Here is an 8,481-nt window from a genome sequence, read left to right on the forward strand (position 1 = left end):
GTCACTGTCCCACCTGCCAGCAGCTGACTGTGCAACGCATCCATCAAAGGATTCCTTCTTAGAAGATGTGAACAAAAGCATCCACCATCACAGCAGGGATTTTGTGACTGGCAGCTCAAATTAGAAGGTATAAAGGTACATTTTTATGAATACATGCAAAGTCTGTGAAAGCTCACATCACATTTTGTGCTTCTATCCAGAGCAGTCAGACGTGTTCTGTCCTGTTCTTTCCCAGCTGCAGAGGTCACAGGTGGGACAACAAACTGCTGCTCCTGATTCAGGGCTCTTAACTCTCATTAATTTGAAATATTTGATGTAAAAATACATTTTACAGCCTGCTTCATTTATTTCAAAAGGCGTTTCTATTAAAATACATGTTGACGAGTATAGCCAGCATATGATGCACTGAGTGGTAGCATTCTGTAGGGTTCTTTTCACAGAATCACAGAATGGTTGGGTTGGAAGGGACCTCAAGGATCATGAATCTCCAACCCCCCTCCACACGCAGGGCCACCAACCTCCCCATTTCACAGCAGCCCAGGCTGCCCAGGGCCCCATCCAACCTGGCCTTGAACACCTCCAGGGATGGACGGGGCATCACAGCCTCTCTGGGCAGCTGTTCCAGCACCTCACCGCTCCCCTGGTAACTTTCCCTGAGTTTTCACACTCTTACAGCCACACTCCACACCCAGAGCTTTTATCAAAGCAAAAGCCCAACTTGGCTTAAGGAACAGCAGGGTTGTTAACAAACTCCATCAGCAGGTTCCATGCGCGCTCTCCAGAAAGAGCTGGAGCTGGGCTGACCCAGCACCTGCATCAGACACTGCAGAACACGGGAAGCATGTCCTGCAGAAGGGAATCAGGGCTCTAACACAGCCAAATTCATTCACATACGTTCACTCAGGCTCCTTCCTTGGTCTCCAGCAGACAGTACTGTTGCACCCACTAAGAGCACAGCCTTGCACTGATGGGCTCCAGAGATTTCTTGGGTGGTGACACGGAACAGAATGGAGGAGAAACAGGCAGCAAATGTCATCATCTCATAAGCCTCGTTTTATCAGAAACAAAGCTAAGCCAGCCATCATTTACAGGCTTTGCAGGATTAGGAGCTCAGAAATCAGGGGGATTCCTCCAGCTTGCCATGATTTACTGGCACAGCACTGGGGTCACTGGCCCAGGGCAAAAAGAGATGCTTTTGGAGCAAGCCCTTCAGATAGCTGTTTTATGGCATCCACAGCAGCAGCCAAAGAGGAAAAACACAGAAAACACTTTTACCCAAACAATAAAACATTTTCAGGTTTCTGCAACAATCCTAAATTTAAACTCCTCGGTGGCAGATGCCAGTGGTTCCACTGGTGCTACTGTTCAGCATAATAGAATGCAAATTTAAACTCAAATTTGACCAAAAAAGCACAAAAGAGGAGAACCTTGCATCAAAACCTGATCACACATTGACAAGAACAAGCATCAATTAAGCATTCCCTCCACTGTCTTCCAGGCAGCTGTATGATCTGTATGGAAGCAGACAATCTGCAATCATCTCAGCTTTCTGACTTGGTGACTGTGTTGCCAAAAGCCATTAGCAGCAATCTTTGTGTAACATGGTCAGAATCCAATGCTCCATACATCGCACACTGCAGCTTCAGTCAAATATGAGATGTTTATTTATAAGACATTATCTTCAGGGTCCTGCAGCGTCCTGCCACTCTGCTCTCCTCCCAGGTTGTGATGGTGACAATGGATTTAATCTGCAATCAGTGCTGTTTGTGCCCACTGGGACACAGGCAGACTGAGCAATGTCTTCACATGGATGCTGCAACCAAGAGCTCTTTGCTGTGTGATGCTGTGAGGACTTTCAGCTGGGAAAACTTTTAGCACTTTAAGCAGCACACTGGTGCAAAAGTAGGAGCCCTAAAAGCACAGTGCCCTTAAGAGCAAAAAGCCCATCTGTGACTCCATGAGTGCCTGAGCCCACTAATCATGGGCAGATCACTGCCACAGCTGCTGCCCACTTTGCTCTGATCCAAAACAGCTGTTTTAATGCTCTAAAGCACCAGGGAAAAAGTTCATTGCCACATTTCTGTGCACTAGCAACAAAACAGCTCAATCCCCAACGCCATGTCTTGTCCTCGTGCCATACTGGAACTTTTGTATCTGACACCTCTGAGCTTGCTTATAAGCATTAAATAAAGCATTACATTCCAAAAATTCTTCAAGGTCTCTCCTGTAATTGTGGTTAACCCCATAAGCTTAAGAAAATGCTCAACTCAATCAAGCAAAAACTTCACGGTGCTACAGGCCATCTATAAAAAAGGCCTCTGTAGGAAGGGGTAGGAGCAGTAAAAGTTTATGTTGAAGTCAAATGTGACACCCCTGAATAGCCAGACATTTAAGTGGAATATAAATGTGGCAGGAGGACCAGGCAGCCTTCCAACAGAACCAGAACAGAGCTCACTGGAGAGGAACACCAGGACACCCACCAGAGCAAGGCCAACTCACTGCTAGGTAATATTTCACTACAGGGAAACTGGTTCTCCAACCTTACATCTTCAATACAGCCACTTGAACTGGTGTAGAAGTCTGCAACCAACGGCTTTGTTTACTGCCACGGTAACAACACCATCCTGGGAGGGAAATGAAACAAAAATAAGACAGCTTCTTTTTAGGCAACAGCATGATGAGTGGTAGAACCTACTTTCCATGACCCATTAGACCAAAAATGCCATCTTACATCAGTGGCACTGGTCTGCTTGCTATCCTGCTGCTCCTTACTCACTGCATCCCCTTTTATCCTGTGTGTAAAGGCTCCAGAAGTCCCTACAGCTGGCCGAGGGACTGGATGCTACCAAACAGATGTCATTACTCCCTTCGTTTTTCTCTTGAGGGATTTTTTTTCCCAACTTTAATCCTCTCTTATGACTTCAGGATTTGTTTTTTCAAGCAATAGCACAGAGTACATTTTTATTTCTAGCACTTGCTAGTAATGAAATACGGATTATTTGTCTTAAATCCATGAATTCATCAGCTATACAGCAGTTGGATCAAGCAACAAGCATTACTGATCTGTGTTTGATGGCATGATTCCTACAAAACAAAACAAGCACATGAAAACAATAGCGTAGGACACAGCAATATTCAGTGTAAAATCCCTTATTAGCTGTATCAAAATTGGTAACCAGGCACCAAAATGAACTTTAACAAGGACTAAAAGCACAACGGGTGGGAACACAAGCTCTGCAGGCACACCAGTTGTTCACTTTGCAGCAAGCTGCCCAAAGCAAACTGCATTATTTCTTGTACCCCTCCCCCCAAAAAAAAGAAAAAAAGAAAAATGAACTTGCCACAACACCAAGTTCAAACTGCATTTTTAATAAACCAAATCAATTTGGCCCTTGAATAAGTGCCAAAGCTCCAATAGAAAAAGAAGCTGTGCTGCACGTGCCATGCAGCAACCAGATTGCAGCAGAACAAAAACCCAAAATCACACAGAATGCCATTTTGCCCATTTTTTTCCTAATGCCCAGCAAGATTTCTTGAACTCAATCTATTAGAAACCAATAGCTCTAATCTATCCAGAAACCAAGGCTGTAGTTGCTAAGGCAACCTTGTTTTTCAGACCCATTTGCTCGTTGCTTGACATGACAGCAACCAAAATCATTTTTACCAGTGCACATAAAGCAGGATGGGATTTTTCTCCCCTCTGAAATTGAAAAAAAATATACATCTTTGAAGTGTTCTTTTTTTCCTTCTTCCCTTTAACAACTGCTCCTGGTTTATGAACCGAGTCCCAAGACTCAGCTGGAAGCAGCACTAACGCTGCCCTCAGCTGGGCAGACAGGAGCCCATTCCATGGACAAGGCCTCACCCTGCTGGCCATGGCTGATCAAGAGACAGGAGCAAGCCATTGCCTGCTTCACACACACACAGGCCAGAGAGGAAGGTGTGGTGAAAGACAAGTATGTACAAACATAAAACTAATGCAAAAGGTCCCAAAAAGGGAGGAAAAAAAGATTTAAAGACTCCAGACCTGGGATTCCTGTGCTAAACACTGCCACCGGCGCTGGGGAGGGGAGCTGCTGGGGGATGTAAGCAGGCAGCAGATGCAAGAAGGATCACGGCTTGCAGAGGTGAAAGCACCCAAAATTGGGGATGACATACCTGCACAAGAGGGGACATCTTTCCTATGTCCTTCTTCGGGAAGATATGCCAGAGAAATCAGGAATTAAACCAGCATTTTACCACAGTAAGTTTTATGGTTGCAGAAGGTAAAGTGCTGCTGGGCAGCACTAGAGGAAGCCAACACCTCTGCTCCCAGCCCAGAAGGGCAGCTCTTCCCTTTGCAAGAGGTAATCAGGCCTTGTTTGGACAAAAAGCAGCTTCAGGCTGAGCAGGATGCTTTAGCAACACCATTAACACCAGAAAGCAAACATAAGATTTATAAATTTAACTTCATCACAGGAGGGAAAAAAAATGATTAAGGCAAGGTCTTTTACTTTTTATGTGTTAGGACACAATGTGGGCTCTGCTGGAGTGCCTAGGATGTAAATTTAGGACCTTAACTTCAAGGTGTGAACTTTGTCAGATGGTAACTGGGGAGCTATTCCACAAGCAGCTCAGCACCTCCATCCTGCAGTGACAAACCAGCCTGGCGGGGGATGGAAAGAACAAAAGCAGTGCCTGCTCAGTTCCTGTGCTGTTACATGTGCTGAATCTCACATCATTTGTACCACATCTGGGGCACGTGAGAAGCAGCGTGCAAAGATGGCTGTCTTCCCCAGCATTGAAGAAGAACACATGATTAGCAAACGTATCACGGATACCAAGAAACCCCAAAAACTAACCTGAAGGCTTCCAGCCCCTATGGCCAACTGTACCACACTTCTCATCAACACAGCTGGCTTCCTGGGGGCCAGCTAACTGCTAATCAAGCTGCCAGGTTAATGCAATGTATCAGCATAATCAGCAAAAGATGTGCCCACACTCCACAGAGATTAAGAGCACCCTATCAGCTGCAGCATTAGTGGGTCAGTCAAATTAACCATTCAACTTTACAACAGATTTTTAAACAAGGGATTAAATAAATTCATGTCTAGGAGCACTCCTACCTCTGCTGCCTCCAGGACATTGTCTACAAACATCACCTGCATCTGCCTTCTAAATTTTGAGAGCAAGGTGGTAGTTCTTTATAGTGTTTCTGTAAGTGTTAGAAAACTATTCAAGGACAGTCAATGCTTCCTCAGCCCCCAGCAGAGCCTGCACACCTGCCCATGCACATGGACACTCCTTACCAGCAATATTTGCATCTTGATAGCTGCTCCGACCACATCTTCAAGAGATAGCAGTTATAAATAATTTTGAAGCCAAACTTCCAATGCTTTTCTGATACAGACCATCATATTTTATTCACCTCTAAACCATTCAGATGACACAGGTGAGGAGGATCAGCAACTTGTCCATCAAGACCCCAGGCTTCTCAGGTGAGGACGACGACTCCTCACAATGAACACCAGGTAACAGCTTTTCCCAAGCACTGTGCTGCCTGCAATTGGATTGGTGCCACATTGCATACTGTGTGCTCACCCTGTTTACATGGAAACCTGGCCAGGAAAGTATCAACTGAGGAGTTTGTGAGACAGAAAGTTAGATTCAGTCACAATGAAGATGGATGAAATATAGTCATTAAAGTACACAGTTTTGCACTGAAAAAAAACCAAACAATTTCAACTGTAATAATCTTAAGTCTTAAATAATACAGTAGGACACTTCAACCTGAAAGGATGTTAGCTTTAGGAAGTGATGAAGATACAGCAATTGCTTGGTATGACAGAAATCAAGGTTTAATATCCTGTCCACAAACTGCCTCTTCTTATCACACAGTGATTAAACTCACAGAATTTCAACATGACAGAAGTGCATACTAAGGCAAAATCACCATTACAAACCAACAGCTCAATCTGCCTGTGTTACTATTCATGCTTTTACATTTCCTCCTTTGGTGACAATAGAAGTTAACATCAATTTGAGCATATTCAATATACAGCATAGCAAAATGATAACTAAGACTCAATCAAAAAAGACAGGAAAGGTTAGAAGCCGAGGTACATGGTTCGGGTACCATCTGCATAATACTTCTGTGTCCATCTTTCAAACAAGACTGTGAAAATGTACTTTGTATCTTTAAGTCTTTATTATCTTTAATACACCTGTGAAAACCAGCTGAAAGTGCCAAGATAACTCTTACCTACAGAAATTTGATGGAGATGCACACAGTTTGCTGCTCTCTGCACATGTATTCAGCTCTCACTGGAGAGCTGGTTGGGAATTTTATACCTTATTCAGATGAGACCTCCTAATCAGATATTCTCACATGGGCCCAGTGAAACTAGGCATTTCTTCAGCCTGGAGACAGCGTACTTTAAAACCCTGTAAGCAAAATTATCTGTGCATCTCACGGAACAAATTAAGCTTACATATGTGAGCTGTTCTTTATTAAGAGATGACTAATTGGCTTCACAGATACATTTGGCTTTAATGAAAGCTAGTGGCAGAGCTAGAAACAGATTCTATCAACAGATTTCAGGATCCCTTAAAAGAATGCCACTGCAGCAGTAGTCTTGTTCCAGTCACATAAATGATAGCTTGTGATGTTTGTGGGATCCCAACTTGCAAAAGCCCTATAAATCCTCATACTCATACCTGGCAATAAGTTCAGAGCCTTCAGCAATGAATTCAAACTCTTCAGCAAACTGGTATTTTGTCTAGGGAAGACTGCATCCCCCAGATGAGGACATCTGGGGCCTAATAGCAGAGCCTCAGCATTTCACCAGCCTTGAGGAGGTACACTGTAGTGTTGATGATATAAACACCATAACAAGATTGATGTGCTCATTACAAACTTAGTGGTCATGGTTTTGTAAACAAGTTCTTCACCAAATACGGGAGCTGGGCTACATGACACACAGCACTTCACCTGGACAGCACTTCGCAGTGGAACCTCACAACCACCACAGACCCCCTTGCAAAAACCCCATATTAACACAGTGTACATGTAATACTAGATTTTAATTTGTATACCAGTTCTAGGAGCAGGTGGGCAGTCTGAAAAACCCTATGAATATTAGTGTACTAAAACATACGAAATCTGTGTGCGCTCAGATGGTAAGGAGCAATCCCTCAGGCACCAAGCACTGCAATAAACTAATATCTGCTTTCTGATCACAGAATCACAGGGTTGGAAGGGACCTCAAGGATGGTGAAGCTCCAACCCCCCGCCACATGCAGGGCCACCAACCTCCCCATTTCATAGCAGCCCAGGGCACCATCCAACGTGGCCTTGAACACCTCCAGGGATGGACGGGGCATCACAGCCCCTCTGGGCAGCTGTTCCAGTACCTGATCTGCCATTCATGCTGACAAGGTTCATTCCTAGATTTTGGTTGCAAAAGGGAACTTTGGCCTACAGTTGAACAGACTTGCTAAACAACAAGAGCAGGGCACCTGCAGAAATGCTTACACATTTAGAAGCCATCACACTTCTAACAGCGCTTATTTTGGATAGCACATCTAAAGGGCCACACTCACAACTGGCTGTGAGAAACTGCAGCCGTAGTTACGCCAAGCTCACCTGCATGGATAAGTGCCAGGTACTAGGAAACAGTGCTGGCGTGCTGACACCTGGAGATACACAAGTAAAAAGGCAGTTAGCACAATGCATATGGTTTTCATCTGCATAAGCTCCACGTTTATTAGTGGAGTTGTGTTCTTATAACAAGCTGTATGGAAGAAGGCTTTGAGGAGGCCTCACTGTGGCCTTCCAATACTTGAAGGGAGTGTAGAAACAGGAAGGGGAACAGCTGTTTGTGAGGGTGGACAGTGATAGGACAAGGGGGAATGGCTTTAAACTGAGACAGGGGAAGTTGAGGTTGGATGTTAGGAGGAAGTTTTTCCACACACAGGGTGGTGAGGCACTGGAACAGGTTGCCCAAGGAGGCTGTGGATGCCCCATCCCTGCAGGCATTCAAGGCCAGGCTGGATGTGGCTCTGGGCAGCCTGGGCTGCTGGTTGGCGACCTGCACACAGCAGGGGGTTGGAACTGGATGAGTACTACAGTCCTTTGCAACCCAGGAAAGCCATTGTATGCTCTCATGATATGCCCGTATGCTGCAGCATTCCACTGAAGACCAAGAGCGGCATCTCACACCATTTCAGTCTCAGTTAACCACGCAGGGAATCATGCCAGCCTGCAGCTTTCCTTGCCCTGGTCTCCCTGCGCTCTCCCGCTCCCTTCCAACACAGAATGGGCTCAGGCAGCGCGGGGCTCCAAAGCACGAAGCCTCGCGATTCTCCACAGCTCAGCCTGCAGCAGGAAGCCGGGCACACACCGGTCCATTGCACGCTCGGCCGCACAGCCTCGCTCCCACCACGACCTTTGGCCACAAGCCCGGCGAACAGAGCGCTGCGCGAACACGAAGGAAAAGCTGA

At 45.5% G+C, this 8,481-nt stretch overlaps 1 long non-coding RNA gene across 1 annotated transcript in view; it reads right to left on the bottom strand.

The window, feature by feature from the left end:
* Nucleotides 1-440: 440 nt before the first annotated feature.
* Nucleotides 441-8,481, bottom strand: part of LOC128076884 (uncharacterized) — a 182,699-nt gene continuing 174,658 nt past the window's right edge. Inside the window, exons 2-3 of the long non-coding RNA XR_008204716.1 lie at nucleotides 7,393-8,069; nucleotides 441-628 (exon numbers count right to left, since the gene is read on the bottom strand). This is a non-coding gene — a long non-coding RNA (uncharacterized LOC128076884). The remainder of the gene's footprint in view (nucleotides 629-7,392; nucleotides 8,070-8,481) is intronic.

This window comes from Tympanuchus pallidicinctus, unplaced genomic scaffold (assembly GCF_026119805.1).
Source record: "Tympanuchus pallidicinctus isolate F22 unplaced genomic scaffold, pur_lepc_1.0 scaffold15, whole genome shotgun sequence".
In the NCBI taxonomy this organism is placed as follows: Eukaryota; Metazoa; Chordata; class Aves; order Galliformes; family Phasianidae; genus Tympanuchus; species Tympanuchus pallidicinctus.